Raw genomic sequence first — 19,167 nt, 5'->3', positions numbered from 1 at the left:
GTTTGATGAATCTTGCATACAAGCTTGGAAAACATCATGTATGTAGTGGTGTTTGATGAATCATGCTAACAAACTTCTTGGAATGGCTATGCAAGCAGATGAATGACCAAAAGTATGTAAGCACAGGGAACATAAAAAAAATACCAAATAATCATTTAGTGTAAAATCCATACATATTTCTTACAATTTTCTAATGCAAAATCCAAATATTTCTTACAATTTTCTAATGCAAATCCAAACATGTCATACAATTTTCATAATGCAAAATTCATACATTTTTCTAACAATTGTAATCATTTGTTTCTGATGGAGAAAATAAGACTCAGAGGAAGTTGATCAACTATAATTGCTGTTGAACTTTGTCTTAAGAGCAAGTAAACAAATACTGATGGATTACGCACACTTAACCAATTTGGTTGCTTGGAAATCCAAACAATGATGCCATCACATTACCGGCACAGTGTGTATTACAAATTTGCATACTACCCATGTTAGTGCCACAAAACAAACTGGACTTATAAGACTGACACAATATATTTAACTTTTCTTTTTTTCTTTCTTTTCTTTTTCTTGCTTTTTTTTTTTTTTTACAACAGGTTAGTCACACTGTACAAACTGAAAATCAGAGAAGAGCAAATCTTTATTTACAGTACCTAACAGACTTATGCAGACAGGTTCTAATTTTAATTTTGTTCCTTCTTTTTAAAACAAGCAAACAAAAAACAGCCACTCCTTGCATATACAAAATATTTGTATATAAAAGCAAGTTTCTATTTTAAAGTTTGAGACATTAAGTAATGGTGGTTCTAGGTATCATGAGCTAACATGAAATCTGACAACCAAATCAATTGCATTCTCTTCTGCCTTGGAGGTAAAAAGAACTCAAAAATCATGCCCCATAACACTTGCACTGACCAATCACAACAGCTGAATTTCTGCATCATGCCAGCTATATATATAGACCAATTTTTACTCTCCACAAATCTAACCATACACACTTGTACCATAAGCCCTTGTCAAACTAAGCTAATTATCTTCAACATAATGTAGAACACAGGGCAATCCTAAGAGAAAACATTGCTATATTAGCAAGCTGTGGTTGACCATTTGAAATTATACAGTTTAAGGATTAATTTGACCACCAAAAGTATGTTTGTGATCTAAAAACATATCGCTGAAAAATATTTACAAGAACATAGTAAAGTGCATGGGCATGAAGTTTTCTAAATGCTGTGAAGATAATTACCCTGGAAAGGTCATGGAAGGCTGATAATTCTGAAGGTAAGTTTTTATTATTATTAAAAAATGGGTCTTTTCCAACTGATTTTGAAGTTTTAAATTTCTTCCTCTGCTAAAATATATTATATTGAGGGTATTTACATGCCTAAGTTTAAGAAAATAGCATTTTAGCTATTACTGTTATTTCTTTCACTTGAAGACTGTTAATTGTTATTAGTTATAATTAATATCAATAAACATTATTATCAATAACACCTGGTTCATCTTCTTTTAAAAAAGTAATAAAAGAAGGAATAATACTGACATCAAATATACAATAATTTATACCAGTTCAAAAACCAATTTCTCATTTATTTTTTATCCTGTAAAGAATCTTTTAGAATACATTCTTGTAGCAAACAAAGCTTTTAATCAATAGATAAAAGAAAGTAATTACATATTTAGCAAACAATGCTTGTTATCACTGGATAGTGTACTTATCAATGAATAGTGTACTTATCAATAAATAGTGTACTTATCAATAAATAGTGTACTTATCAATGGATAGTGTACTTATGAATGAATAGTGTACTCATCAAGTAATAGTGTACTTATCAATAAATAGTGTACTTATCAATGAATAGTGTACTTATCAATAAATAGTGCACTTATCAATAAATAGTGCACTTATCAATAAATAGTGTACTTATCAATGGATAGTGTACTTATCAATGAATAGTGTACTTATCAATAAATAGTGTACTTATCAAGGAATAGTGTACTTATCAATAAATATTGTACTTATCAATAAATAGTGTACTTATCAATAAATAGTGTACTTATCAATGAATAGTGTACTTATCAATGAATAGTGTACTTATCAAGGAATAGTGTACTTATCAATGAATAGTTTACTTATCAATGAATAGTGTACTTATCAATGAATAGTGCACTTATCAATGAATAGAGTACTTATCAATAAATATTGTACTTATCAATAAATAGTGTACTTATCAATAAATAGTGTACTTATCAATGAATAGTGTACTTATCAATAAATATTGTACTTATCAATGAACAGTGTACTTATCATTGCATAATTTACTTATCAATGAATGGTGTAAAGCAACCACATGTTTCTGATCACATATTTTTCTTTCTCAAATATCATCAGAAATGTATTATTATTTACTTTTGAGGCTCAACTTTAAAAACTAGAAATGTTGCATTGGATTTTCAGATTGTAAATTCATTAGTGTACAGATATTTTACACTTTGATTTTAATTTTATTTCAAGCATTTGTTAATGTTGTTTCTACATTCATTAATTTTGTGTTTCATGAGACCATCTGACACATTAAAGAAAAGACATGAAAACCTTCTTTCCCCCTACAATCTAGCTGCTTATTTAACACAGAAATTCTCTTTTTGAAAATCTTACTGAAAATCATATATATATATATATATAGAGAGAGAGAGAGAGAGAGAGAGAGACAGACAGACAGACAGACAGACAGGCAGAGGGAGACAGAGAGAGAGAAAGACAGAGTGAGAGAAGAATATTATCATAGAGAGTACTAAGTTATCAGATTAAATAGTTATCATTTTGTTCCACAAAATCGAACCTTTGTTCTTGAGTTATGACACCAACTGCTTTGCCATCATGCCCTTCCTAAGAAATGATGAAACTTAATGAATAGTGTACTTGTAAAGACACACTTGCTTGTCATTTCAGTACTTAATTCTTCTCCAAATACATAGTAACTCTGTATTCCTCTATCAGAATCCAAGGTATATACAAGTTTTTAGTGAAAGTTACAAATACATATTGAACATAAACTACTATCCTTAGATCCGACAAGTTATGTCATAATATGAAGTTATTTTACAGGTTATATATATATATATATATATATATATATATATATATATATATATATATATATATATATATATATATATATAAAACACCTGTAAAATTCATCAATAGATAGATAGATATACTAGCTACAGATGAACATTATAAACCGTTGAAATGGATGTCTCACTTTTTTATTTGATCTGCCCTCGTAGACCAAAGGAAGCTTAACACAGAGCTAAGTGAGTTGTTTTGTGATGTCAAGTCTGTGACTGATTGATGTTTGAATTATGTAAGGTGTACTGTACTTTGCTGAGAAAGTCAACATTAGAGAAACCTCTTGTTGAGTGTGTCTTAGTGGAATCTTCACACACTATTCACTTTGGGTTATATGTCTGTGTCTGTACGTCCATCCACACCCTAGAAATATGGTCAATATTAATATCAAACTCACTGTTCAAGATGTTTCCAGCTAAATTAAGGTCAGTTTTTTAATAAAAAAAGCTAAATAAAAGGCAGTCCATATAAAATGCCAAATAAAAGTCAGTCCATATAAAATGCTAAATAAAAGTCAGTCCATATAAAATGCTAAATAAAAGTCAGTCCATATAAAATGCTAAATAAAAGTCAGTCAGTATAAAATGCTAAATAAAAGTCAGTCAGTATAAAATGCTAAATAAAAGTCAGTCAGTATAAAATGCTAAATAAAAGGCAGTCCATATAAAATGCCAAATAAAAGTCAGTCCATATGAAATGCTAAATAAAAGTCAGTCCATATAAAATGCTAAATAAAAGTCAGTCCATATAAAATGCCAAATAAAAGTCAGTCCATATAAAATGCCAAAAAAGAGTCAGTCAATATAAAATGCCAAATAAAAGTTTGGCCATATTTAAAGAAAATCTCTTGTTTATTGTACTTATTTAAACACTTCTGTCCACCACATAACAAAATGACAGTCCATTGTAAGGCACTTCTGTCCACCACATAACAAAATGACAGTCCATTGTAAGGCACTTCTGTCCACCACACAACAAAATGACAGTCAACTGTAAGGCAGTATAAGTGCTTTCTTTACTTAATAACTGACATTGATTTCAATGTGTATGCATAGCAAGCAAACAATTTTATCTATTTTCTCTTTCAGATAATCCGAAGAACAATGGAAGATAAATGTGACTTTGATGTTGATTATATAGATTTTCTCTCTGTGAACAAAACTTCTGAGGTGATCTCCAGATGGATCCACCTTTGTAAAGTGTTGTATGTTGACCACTGTAAAGTAGATGACATACTGTCCATGCTCCCATATGCTTCATTACTACTAGAACATGCCTCATATGCCGATTGCACAAGTCGAAAAGAGCTTACCGCGTATTGCATCAGCATAATTCTCAGTGTCTTGATTATCATTCTAAATGTAATTCTCATTTCAGCCATTGTCAAGAGGAAATTATTCCGAGTCAACAACATTATCAGTATTCTGAGCCTGGCTTTCTCTGATCTTCTCTTAGGAATTACATTCCTATACTCAACTACATGGGATCTTTTGCTACTTGGGGCTGGATTTGAGTTTGATGCCAACAAGGTGGTTAGATATGTCAATATTCGGAACAATCAATACCTTTGTCTGATTCTGGATGGTCCAGGGCTTTTGTTTGCATGCATGATTTCATCTGTGCTCAGCATTACATTAATTGCCATGGAGAGATATATTGCTATATTTCATAGTTATAAATATGTCGGTTTGGTCACCAAAAGACGACTCTTGTTTGCAGTCAGTTTCATTTGGTTGGTATCAGTAATTGTTGCTCTTCTTCCAGTTTCTGGCTGGAATAATTTTTCTGGAACCTGTCAATTGACCAAAATTGTGTTATATGAATACTTTCTCTTAATGAGCATAATCTGCATATTGTGTGCACTTTTAATTCTTCTGGTGTATATCCGAATATTTACTGTTGCCTGGCAACATAATCAACTAATTCATGCACAACAACTTGCTAGCATTGCCACAAAAGCAAATGGAGACCAAACATTAACAAGCACTGGCACATATATCACAGACTCAAACAATGAAAGCAATGAGTCACCACAAGATCGGAGACCATCAGCGCTAAGTTCCAATTCAACAGAAGAACTCTTAGCAAAGAATGTAGAACCAAATCAAGATTACATTGCAGATGACCAGGAAAAAATTTCTGTGAACAATATGAGTCTCAAGGCAAATAATTCGGGCCAAAAATCTCAAGATTTTGAAATACAGTCACAGATAAATGGTACTGAACATGATACAATGACATCACTAGAATCTGACCAGACATACAAAGTTATTGTGTCTAATACAGATGTCAAAAATACACACAATATGGATAAGAATCAACAAAGAATTGTGGATTTCAAGATGGTTCAAAACTCTGGAAACGATATTCATGATATGAATGACAAAAAATGCTTGAAAATCCAAAATATTGATATCAATCATGAACAGGAAGAGAAACCAAGTGACAAAGTAAGTAATACTTTTTGCACAAGATTTGATGAAAATCAAAATGCATCTGGTGGAACCTCTGTACCTGAAATAAACTTGCAGGACAATATACAAACATCTAGTAGAATCTCTGTGCGGCAAATAAACTTGAAGGAGAATATACCAATAGATAATTTGGATGTAGAATCAGATAAAAATGATAAAAGTCATTCTGGAAATGAGTTGGAGAATGATGAAAGAACAGAAAGACAACCAAACAGTCATAACCTAAAACTGATTTGTTCAAAGCCGGTGAGAACAACATTACTAGTGCTTGGAGCATTCTATGTGTGTTGGATGCCAATTCTAATCTACCTGTTGACTTTCAAGGACCACTATGTCAACCTGACCGTGTACTACTTAGCTACTGTGACCCAAATCAACTCGATACTGAATCCTATCATTTATGGTATTCGGAATGCTGATATTAGAAAAAGCATTAAAATGTTATTCTGCTGTAAATCAAGAAACTGAAAAACCTTTGTGCTTCTTATAGATTCCAAACTTGTGTTAAATACCATATAACTGGTAATTGTTAAGCAGTGATAATTTGTACTTTTAAATGTTGATTTTTTGGGCTGGTTTACAGATCAATTGGAATGATGCATGTAAATGTGTATGCTTTAAAATTATTTTGTACAGATGGATGCAGTACATCAAGATTAATACAATGCAGTGTGTAAGTAAGAAGGCAAAATATGTAAATGATCAAATATAAGTATTAGAATTAATTTTTTTAATGTAAAAATGCACACACATCCTTTCCTAGGAGAGGCAGAATATTGTTTGATATACAGCATTCCATCTTTAAAACACAACTTCGTCAAAACAATGGGGAAGCCAGAATGTTGTTTGATATACAGCACTCCAGCACTAGAACTCAACTTTGTGAGAGTAATTTCTTAAACTGATACTGAAAAATACTGAAAAATATTCAGGTGGATAAATTGTTTTGGCAGTGGTTGATGAGTCCATGAATCTGATAAATTTGATAAGCTATCTATTACATAATTTAAACAAATGAAAACAAAGAAGCATGACTGTGTACATTCACCAATATATAATGTAAAAAATTATATGATAATAATATCATATATAAGATTATAATCTACAAGCACAAAAAAATTAAATGACTCTACCTCGTATAATATCCCACTTGATGATTCTCAGCAGATACATTTGAAATTGTTCTCAATTTATTAATAATACATCTAAATTTCTGATATTGGAAATAGTTGTCACTTATCAAAGCTACATGTAAATTTCTGATTTATGAAATTGTTCCCAGTTTATCAATGATATATGTAAATTTCTGTTATTGGAAATCATTCTCACTTTATCAATGATACATGTGAATTTCTGATATTGGAAATAGTTGTCACTTTATAAATAATACATGCAAATTTCTGATATTGGAAATTGTTCTCAATTTATTAATAATACAACTAAATTTCTGATATTGGAAATAGTTGTCACTTATCAAAGCTACATGTAAATTTCTGATATATGAAATTGTTCCCAGTTTATCAATAATATATGTAAATTTCTGTTATTGGAAATCATTCTCACTTTATCAGTGGTACATGTAAATGTCTGATATTGGAAATCATTGTCACTTTATCAATGATACATGTAAATTTCTGTGTATAATTGTCTGTGACCATTATCTGAATATACAATTTTACTTTTCAGCAGTGCATTTCTGTTTTAACTTTTGTGTAATATCGATTCTGTATTTTACAAAATATGTCCTTTTAAACAACTATTCCACAGGCTCTTGCAATTTAATTTTCTTTCTAGCTAAAAAGAAACAAATATAGTGACCCAGTCAATAATTATAATCAAACTTTTGTTTAAAATGGTCTTTATTCTGCTGACATCAGCATCATCCTGAACATTTATTCAAAATTTTTTAATCAGACGAAGGTAGCCAGCCATCACCATCCTGGGACAAGAAGTTTTCATGACAACAACAGCTCTATATTATAAGGTTGGAAAAGTCACATGCAAATATTCAACTACAATAATGACCTTATCTGCCTTCAATATAGAACATTACTGAATGCAGCAATAATGCAAAATCAGTGGGAACTTGGGTAAAGAATAAAACAAAAATATACATTTAGGTAAAATTTGAATGAAAAAGAAAGTGTGGTCTAGCAGAAATGATCACTTATAAAATATAAATTAAACACTAAATGAAAGCAAAATTACCTTTTCTTTCATTTACTTTGATAAGCTAAGAATAAATGTATGTTTTAATGGTACATTAGCACAATCCTGGCTATGTGTGTGTGTGATTAGGATTTTTAACATAGCTTTATACAATTTTTCAGTCATATTGCTATGATGTCTGCAGTGTGGTAGTTTATAGTGATGTCTAGCACTGGGGCATCATGCCACAGACATGTAGCATGACGTCCTACCCAGTCACATTATCCTGACACCAGGCCGACCAGTCCTGACACTAACCTCTTAACACTGAACGCCAAGCGAGGTAGCTCTTAGTACCATTTTTGTAAGTCTTTGGTATGACTCGGCCGGTGTTCGAACCCATGACCTCCCACTTCCGAGGTGGATGCTCTAACCACTAGGCCACCAGAGCAGTTCAATCCTGGTTATACAGTGTCAATTAAAATTCAAGTTGTAAAAGCCATCCTTACAACATGATACAATTCCTGACTCAGTGTAATAGCATGCTAGTGGAGATCACTGTACTAGTTTAAATAAACACACAAAAAAAGTATCAGGACTCAAAATGTTATCATTTCATACTATGTATTTATATTCTAATTTACTTAACTTCAAGAATAATTCAGTGATAGGTAGATAATTTTGCAAAAAAAATTGAATCTACCTTAGCAGGCACATTCAAATAAAGCTCATCTGCCCATTAAGGACCTAGCTAAGATCTTTTTTCCAACTGTCAACTTCAATAGAAAGGATACATATCCCTTAAAGTCCTTTTCTGTCCCTTAAAGTCCTTCATAGAGAGGATTCCCTTTATATGACTGATTTTAAAAGCAGCATTCATTTGGCTTCTGGTGGCAGCCATGAACCTTACAAAATCCATCAGCCATTTAACTTTCGAAATCAATCAAATTCAAAGGTGCTCCCATTAAGATGGCATTCAGTACCAGTCACAAACCAATCAGCAGCCATGAACCTTTTCAATTTATCTATTTTGAAAGCAGCATTCATTTGCATTAGTGACATTCATGAACCTAGAAGCATCCTGACCTTTCAAACTGATATAATTTACAGGCAACATTAGGTTGGCATCCAGTGGCAGTCCCGACCTTTCAAACTGATATCATTTACAGGCAACATTAGTTTTGCATCCAGTGGTAGTCCCAACCTTTCAAACTGATATCATTTACAGGCAACATTAGGTTGGCATCCAGTGGTAGTCCCAACCTTTCAAAATGATATCATTTACAGGCAACATTAGGTTGGCATCCAGTGGTAGTCCCAACCTTTCAAACTGATATCATTTACAGGCAACATTAGGTTGGCATCCAGTGGCAGTCCTGACCTTTCAAACTGATATCATTTACAGGCAACATTAGGTTGGCATCCAGTGGCAGTCCCAACCTTTCAAACTGATATCATTTACAGGCAACATTAGGTTGGCATCCAGTGGTAGTCCCAACCTTTCAAACTGATATCATTTACAGGCAACATTAGGTTGGCATCCAGTGGTAGTCCCAACCTTTCAAACTGATATCATTTACAGGCAACATTAGGTTGGCATCAGTGGTAGTCCCAACCTTTCAAACTGATATAATTTACAGGCAACATTAGGTTGGCATCCAGTGGCATTCATGTAAGTAACCGAATTCAAAGATAGTATGTTTGCTACAAATTTAAAACTCAATGGGCAACAATTCTTCCATGAAAAACATAGAACTTCCTCCCAATTCACAAATGTATATACCAGTGAGAAGGTTTTTTGTTTGAAAAGCCACAAACATTGATACCCATACAAAATAAATCAAGTCACAGTATTTATTTTTCTACATGGATGATAAATAAGATAATACTCTATTGGGACCAGGGGGCAAATTTATCTTAATTTTTCTCATCTGTCCATCTGCATCAGTTCCATTAATTCTGTGTGTTCATCTACAGACATCTCTCAAAATAATGACAATAGTAATAAATATTATTATTATTATTACTTAAAGTGGGTACAGGGGATTGAATACTGTGTGTATTGCATAACTAGACAATCAGTTATTTCTTAAGAATAAAGATAACAGATATTATACAAGTCAGATTGGATCAAAGTGAACTGGAAAAACCTGCATATCTGTCTTACACATTTAGTAATAAGTCAACATATATGTCTTACACATTTAGTAATAAGTCTACATGTCTTTCTTACATAATTAGTAATAAATCAACAAATCTATCTCACACATTAGGTAATAAATCTACATATTTATCTTACACATTTAGTAATAAGTCTACATGTCTGTCTTACACATTAGTAATAAGTCTACATGTCTGTCTTACACATTAGTAATAAGTCTACATGTCTTTCTTACATAATTAGTAATAAATCAACAAATCTATCTCACACATTAGGTAATAAATATACATATTTGTCTTACACATTTAGTAATAAGTCTACATGTCTTTCTTACATAATTAGTAATAAATCAACAAATCTATCTCACAAATTAGGTAATAAATCTACATATTTGTCTTACACATTTAGTAATAAGTCTACATGTCTGTCTTACATATTAGTAATAAGTCTACATGTCTGTCTAACACATTTAGTAATAAGTCTACATATCTGTCTTACAGATTTAGTAATAAGTCTACATGTCTGTCTTACACATTTAATAATAAATCTACCTGTCCTGGAAAAACCTACATATGTCCTACACAATTAGCAATAAACCTACAATTCGTCCCACCCATTTAGTAATAAGTCTACATATCAGTCTCACACATTTAGTAATGAGTCTATTTGTCTGTCTCACATTTTGTAATAAGTCTATATATCTGTCTAACACATTTAGTAAAAATTCTATATATCTGTCTAACACATTTAGTAATAAGTCTGTATATTTGTCTTTCTCACATTTAGTAATAAATCTATATATCAGTCAAACATATTTATTAATAAGTCTATATAACTGTCTCACACATGTAGTAAAAAGTCTACATATTTGTCTTACGTATTTATTAATAAGTCTACATGTCCTGGAAAAGCCTGCATATCTGTCTAACACATTTAGTAATAAACCTACATAACTGTCTTATATATTTAGTAACAAAGTCTACATATCTGTCACCAAGTGGTCTAAAGCACTCTCCATTACAGATCACTGCCATCTCACCTCTGTCTGTGTCGGTTCAAGTCTTGGATTTGGCCAATGTGGGTATGTGAGAAAGCTTGCCAGTAGTGTCTTGTGGGTCAGTGGTTCTTTCTGGGGTTTTCCCAGGTTTTTCCTCCACCATTAATACTGGCCACCGTGTATAGCCTATCGTGTGATGAAAGATGGCATTAAACCCTACAACAACAACATATCTGTCATACACATTTAGTAATAATTATACATATGTGTCTTACACATTAAATAATAAGTCAACATATCTATTTTGCAGGATTTCAATAAAATTACTTTTTTTCTTTCTTCTAATTAATAAGTCACCATCTTTCATCACTAAAAATGGCTTCCATCCCTCAGCTTGGGAAAAGTGCATTGCACTGTAACCTAAATTAATCATAAGTTCCATTGTAATATATTGGGGCTTTCATGACTGACCTAGATATCACTTCACTACCACAGTGAAGGAAATGAGACATGAGAACTCTGAAGGGCAATGATGAATTAAACTCAATAATTAAAGAAAAAATGAGCAAATTTTTGACACATCATGTAACATTTTATCAAATAATAATGTTTAAGCATTATTTCAAACTATGAGTGAATCTGAAAAATGGTTTTGATAAATGTAAGCCCTGATATCTCTCATCCACATGTAGTCAATGTAATCAATCCACTCAAGGCTGGATCTGAATGATGAGTCAGGTGATGTCATACATTTACCTGGAAGGGTTAATGGTTATTTGTATTTCATACAGGGTTTTGTAAAATATATCAGCATTTTGTCTCTCTACAAGGATAATGTCTCTCCATCTATTGGAGTCATAAAGTATAACATAACATGTTTTATGAAAGGACACGTACTGTTCTTAATATAAAGGTATAAAGCAACTATCATTACGGAAAACAAACAGAAAGCAGGATCATCCCAGCACAGTTAAGAACAGTGTAAATACTTCAGGATATGTTAACATTGAATACATTACCATACACATCCACATCCTGGTACATCAATTACACACATCAGACCAGAATGCAAGGAAAGCAGTCAGTGCCAAGTGCTGAGCAAATACTTTCTCCTGATCAAACACTGAATCAAATACTGTATATACCCATGCTGAAGTAACCCCAACATATCATTTTCCATATACAACAAGGATTCCATGCAATAGTATACCTGACTTGTAAGCTAGTGTGATGACCTTTCTATTCCAAAAGATTGCATAGTATTCTGGGTAATAAACATTACTCAAGATTTGGAAATTTTACTCAAAATTGAATTGGAACCTTTTGATTGGTTAGAATTTTTTTTAGCAACATTTGGATTTGAGTACTTTTTCATGATGGAGAGATGATTTAGCAACCATCTGCATATAAGTGACCAACATTTTTTAGTCCCCTCCAAATTTCCCTATATAATTTACCTACATAAAGCAACCACCTGCTCAATGCAACCAGCAACCACACATTATTGTTCTGGTGGACCGTAATGTATTGTAAATAATGACTGGTTATTTGGGGGGAGAATGACCATTCTTTTTCTGATGTAAATTAAGATGTAATCTTTTCTTTATTTTGTTTCTGCCCATCTGTCCATCTTTCTCAATATCATTGCTAATTGTTTCTTTCAGATCCACTTTTTTACATGATACTCTCCTATATATTAAGACTACCTATCTATAAAGACCACTTTGTTCTGGGCCACTAAGCAGTTGTTGATTGTATTTTATGTGACCTTCAAAAACTTTAAAGACAATTAAATCATAACAAAGCAGATGATGATGATGTAATTGACACCTGAGAGTGATACTTTTGTCATGCTATCTTTGACATGGTGGATGATGACAATGAAATTGACACCCGAGAGTGATACTAATGTTATGCTCTGTTTGACATGGTAGATGATGACAATGGTATTGACACCAGAGGGTGATATTTATGTCATGCTATGTTTGACATGGTAGATGATGATAATGCCATTGACACCAGGGAATGACATTTTCATAAATGGAACTGAAAATAGGCAACTGTATTTCAACATCCAACATACATGTAGATGATAGTATACTATCAGATTTCAATCTAAAATCAAACACAGAGGTCTCACTTGAGATTGCCTTATATATTATATTCCTGGTGTATGGAAAATGTCATGAAATGAAATGCAGACAAAACTAAAGTATTAATAATTACTACCAAATGAAAGGCAGCAAAATTGGAAAATAAGAATTTGATTCAAAGTTGAATGAAATTTTCCTACAATTGACAACAATTTGCAAAGGAATGAACATATTCCAGTCATATGTCATAAAGTCAATTTATGTCTGTGGTTATTAGTAAGAAAAGGCCAAATCTGTCAATTAAACATAGGTTAATATATTACAAATGCTATGTACAACCATACATAGACTACTTTAATGTTATCTGGGGAATCACATCTGACAAGAATATTTACAAATTATTCTGCTTGCAAACAAGCACTTGCAGACACATCTTATTTAATGCTGAAAATATCCCATTCACAATGAATGATATTAAGATGTTAATAGTAAGTGAATGAATAATTTTGAGAAAGGATAGACTTTGCACATAGTTTCAAACAATATGACCCCATTATATCTCACTGAACTATTTCATGCTAGAAAACAAGGCAACACTTCCAATTTACGATCAATTTTAGCTAACCACTTTTCCATCTCAAAACCAAATAAAGAACTCATGAAGAAAAGTTTTCAGCATTTGGGATCACTAATCTGGGACATAATCCCAAAATGTTTTAGAAAAAGTACAAACATAACAATGCAATTTAACTGCACAAATCCAGACCTGCAATTGCCTAATGCATCATCAGATCTGGGTATATGCTGTTTATTAGGACTAATCAATCAAACAAACAACATAGACCCTGATCTGTTGGCATATTATGTGATGGCAGAGTAGAGTCTGTGTTGTTCGCAGTTGGACTTAACTTAAAGTGAGTATGAATGGTAAGGATTCTACCCTTTTTTTTTCTCTGATAGTAAAAGTGGTTGTTTAATAAAAGAAAAAAATGCCAACCATCTAAGCTCAATGACCAGTACTTTGTAGGAAAGACAAAAAATTATTGCTGAAAACTGTGAAGGAGATTAAAAAATATATGAATGATCATGTTTACTGTAGGTCAATATATACACTGGGTAAACACAAGCCTAAAATCATTCATGGCAATTACCATATAGACTGGTGCATCAGTATCCATCTTACAGAGTGAAACAATTAATTGCCGATTGGATAGAAAAGAACAGAATGAAAAATAAAAGAAAAAACTATTAAATCTTGACAAAAATAAAAAATGGTATTCCTAAAAAATAATATTAGGACCAATTTAACTATAAGCCATCAGGTTTTGAAGCTTATTTCAGGAATGAAAAATGAAATGTAATTAAACGTTTAGCATTCCTCCTCTCTCTCTCTCTCTCTCTCTCTCTCTCTCTCTCTCTCTCTCTCTCTCTCCAATGACAAGCACACATCTATGTCCCAGTGTAGAACCTGACACTTCTTTCAAATTGCATATTCATAAAATAGTACAGACTGGTGGCCTCACTTCTAAATAAAGCTTACATTTATCAATCTGTATCTCCTTTCTTTTCTACTTAGTTAAAAGATCCCAACTTTTGCTGCTAGATGAGGGACTCAGAAGTCACACTAGAATAAATTTAAACAAGAGTCCATTGAAAGGACTGACTCTTTAATGTTCAAAGAGAATTTTCAGGAATTCAAGATTAGAATACTTTTTTTTAACTGCTAAGTGTTCAAACATCTTTGATATTCTTCAATGACAAGATTGACAAATTTGCCATGGTGGCAGCGATACTGGGTGTAAAATCAGCACCATTTTCTTTCAGACAAACTAGACACCATCAGAAGACCTTCTGTGAAAACTTTATGTTCATATAGAGTTAATGACAGGATTTTCAATATGTTCATCGTGGCAGTCATGTTTGATGTCAGATCAGCACAGATCAGCACCATCTTCATCCAGGATCAACCAGCTACAATGATTTGTCTTACAGAGTCAATCCCATGTTGATATGATTTTCCATTTAGAAGGAGTAGCAATAACAAGATTTTCAAGATGGCTGCAATGGTGGCCATATAAGATTGACAGATCAGCCCCATTTTTCATTTAGTTCCAACTAGACATCATAAGACGTCTGCTGCTGAAAACCCCATGCTGACATGACTTTTCCTTTCAGAAAGCATAGCAATAACAAGATTTTCAAGTTGGCTGCAGTGGTGGTCATACTAAAGGTCAGAATGGCACCATTTGTACTTAGGACCAATTGGACATCACAAAAAATACTTTTAGTATTGATATGATCATCCATTCAGGAAGAGCAGCAATAAAAAGATTTTTATGATGGCTACCATGGTGTCCATATTGGACATTAGATTGGCATTATCTTCATTAGGACCAATAAGAAATCATAATGTTTTGACTGAAACCCATGTTAGTTTGACCATTCATGTGGAGTAGAGAGAACAAGATTTTCAAGATGGCCATTATGGCAGCAAATTGGATATCTAAGTTGATCCAAGTTTAATGTAGCAGCAACCAGATATCATATGAAATCTTCTGGTGAAAACATCATATCAATATAAATTTCTGATAGGGAGGAGAAATAGTGATAAGATATTCTAGATGGCTGCCATGGTGGCTGTTATAGACATCAGATCAGTATTGTTTTCATGTAGGACCAGGGGTCCTGAGCAGCAGAATGGTCTAAGGAACTTGCCAATAAGGATTGTGTAAATTTATATCTGATTAAGTGTTATCAAATATATTGGGATCAAATTCCCAAGGTATTGCATAGCCACTACATCTGGAGCAGTCAACTCATGTATTACCTAGTCACTGACCACATCTGGAGCAGTCAACTCATGTATTACCTAGCCACTGCCCACATCTGGAGAAGTCAACTCATGCACTGCTTAGCCACTGCCCACATCTGGAGCAGTCAACTCAGGTATTACCTAGCCACTGTCCATATCTGAAACACTCAACTCAGATATTGCCAAGTCACTGCTTACATGTGGAGCAGTCAACTCAGGTATTAATTAGCCACTGACCACATCTGGAGCAGTCACCTCATGTATTACCTAGCCACTGCCCACATCTGGAGCAGTCAACTCATGTATTACCTAGCCACTGCCCACATCTGGAGCAGTCAACTCATGTATTACCTAGCCACTGCCCACATCTGGAGCAGTCACCTTGTGTAATACCTAGCCACTGCCCACATTGGAAGCAGTCAACTCAGATATTACTAGCCACTGCCCACAGTGGGAGCAGTCAAATCAGATATTACCTAGCCACTGTCCATATTTGGGGACGACAAAATTGCATAATTAGTACAATTTTTACCATGCATTATTAATTTTCTAATACAAAATTCTTGTAAGGATCTTACATACATGTTACATTCATTGTGCAATTTGCTGGATAAGTTGAACAATTTCTAAAATTTGTTACCTGCAGTATGCACACTTTGACACTACTGTATGAGCTTGATTGATTTCATATAAAAAAATCACAAAAGTACAATTTTATATAATACTGCTATCATATGACAACATACATTGAATTCAATGTAAACTCTTCCAAAACATTTTGTTTTAATACTCAAATTGATGACATATTACTGGTATGTAATAGCTAAAATATGAACAGGTTTACAACACGTCATACCAATGATTTCACATGGTACAATGAAAAAGAAGAAAGAGTTAGAATTTAAGAAAATATTTACTCAGTTAATGAGACATCTTACATGCCTCACCACCCAAATCTAGGAAAGAAAAACAAATTAGGACAAGCTTGAGGAATGGTGAGCAATTTGTTTACATATTAAATATACCCTCCCATGTCTCTTGTATCTCTACCCATAATTTAGATAATTCATAGTCAGTAAAAGCAAATAACTAATTAAAATAGTGTGAGTACAATGGTTGATCAATATGCATATATCTTATCATGATCACCCTAATATCTACCTACTTTCATAACAATTCACTACAGATTTCAAGAGTAGTTGTATTCTCTCATGTATTTCATTCACATGGTTCTATGATGTACTCTATTCACATGGTTCTATGATGTACTCTATTCACATGGTTCTATGATGTACTCTATTCACATGGTTCTATGATGTACTCTATGCACATGGTTCTATGATGTATTCCATTTATATAATTATCTCATATATTCCATCCACATAATTCTTTCATGTATTTCATTCACACAGCTCTCTTATGTATTCCATTCACACAGCTCTCTTATGTATTCCATTCACATGATTCACTCATGCATTTCATTGACACATTTCTCTCATGTATTCCATTCACAAGGTTCCTTCATGTATTACATTTCACACAGTTCTCTAATGTATTACATTCACACAGCTCACTCATGTATTCCATTCACATGGTTCACTCATGCATTTCATTGACACATTTCTCTCATGTATTCCATTCACACAGCTCACTCATGTATTCCATTCACACAGCTCACTCATGTATTCCATTCATACAGTTCTCTCATATACTACATTCTTACAGTTCCTTCATGTATTACATTTCACACAGTTCTCTTATGTATTCCATTCACACAGCTCTCTCATGTATTCCATTCACATGATTCTCTCATGCATTTCATTGACACATTTCTCTCATGTATTCCATTCACACAGCTCACTCATGTATTCCATTCACACAGCTCACTCATGTATTCCATTCACATGGTTCACTCATGCATTCCATTGACACATTTTTCTCACTTATTTCATTCATACAGTTGTCTCATGTATTCCATTCACATATTTCTCTCATGTATTCCATTCACACGTTTCTCACAATGTATTCCATTTATACAGTTTTCTCATGTATTCCATTCACACAGCTTTCTCATGTATCCCATTCATACAGTTCTCTCATGAATTCCATTCATACAGTTCTCTCATATACTACATTCTTACAGTTCCTTCATGTATTACATTTCACACAGTTCTCTTATGTATTCCATTCACACAGCTCTCTCATGTATTCCATTCACATGATTCTCTCATGCATTTCATTGACACATTTCTCTCATGTATTCCATTCACACAGCTCACTCATGTATTCCATTCACACAGCTCACTCATGTATTCCATTCACATGGTTCACTCATGCATTCCATTGACACATTTTTCTCACTTATTTCATTCATACAGTTGTCTCATGTATTCCATTCACATATTTCTCTCATGTATTCCATTCACACGTTTCTCACAATGTATTCCATTTATACAGTTTTCTCATGTATTCCATTCACACAGCTTTCTCATGTATCCCATTCATACAGTTCTCTCATGAATTCCATTCATACAGTTCTCTCATATACTACATTCTTACAGTTCCCTCATGTATACATTCACATGGTTCTCTCATGTATTCCATTCAAATTGCTCTCTCATGTATTCCATTCACACAATTTTCTCATGTATTTCATTCAAATTGCTCTCATGTATTCCATTCACACAATTTTCTCATGTATTTCATTCAAATAGCTCTCTCATGTATTCCATTCACACAATTTTCTCATGTATTTCATTCAAATAGCTCTCTCATGTATTCCATTCACACAATTTTCTCATGTATTCCATTCACACAAATTTTCTCATGTATCCATCCAGTGAAACATCAGTAAGGATAAGAAGAACTCTAACAAAAAAAAGGGAACACATATGATTTAGCAATATGCACATCTTTAGATTTGGCAATATACACAATTTTAAATTTGGCAATAATGCACATCTTTAAATTTGGCAACATACACAATTTTAAATTTGGCAATATGCACATCTTTAAATTTGGCAATATGCATGTCTTTGGATGATAGCCATAATATGTATAAAGTTTTACGGCAAACTATAGAAAGCTGCAAGGCAAATTACATTCACAAAACTCCATCATATACTACAGTCTGCAGCAGGACAAAAGGGCAATAACTCTAAGAAGAAATTGAGTGAAAAGAGTGATTTGTCAATATGTGTACATCTAGCATTGTGATCCAATGAAAACTGTTAGATTAGTTGTGTTCACAGCATTCTATTATACACAACATTCTATAATGCACAACATCCAACTCAAAGTACAAGAAATGTAATACGTGTAAAAAAAATGCTAATCATAGGAACACTGT

General features: G+C 32.9%; 1 protein-coding gene across 2 annotated transcripts in view; it reads right to left on the bottom strand.

The window, feature by feature from the left end:
- Positions 1–19,167, bottom strand: part of LOC149796741 (cytoplasmic FMR1-interacting protein 1-like) — a 190,522-nt gene that overhangs the window by 55,617 nt on the left and 115,738 nt on the right. The gene's annotated exons all lie outside the window — the stretch shown is intronic.

Source organism: Sinohyriopsis cumingii, chromosome 6, assembly GCF_028554795.1.
Source record: "Sinohyriopsis cumingii isolate HCF-2022 chromosome 6, ASM2855479v2, whole genome shotgun sequence".
NCBI classification, from domain to species: Eukaryota; Metazoa; Mollusca; class Bivalvia; order Unionida; family Unionidae; genus Sinohyriopsis; species Sinohyriopsis cumingii.
The sequence above is the reverse complement of the archived record's forward strand: the minus strand, read 5'-3'. Positions and strand labels throughout refer to the sequence as shown.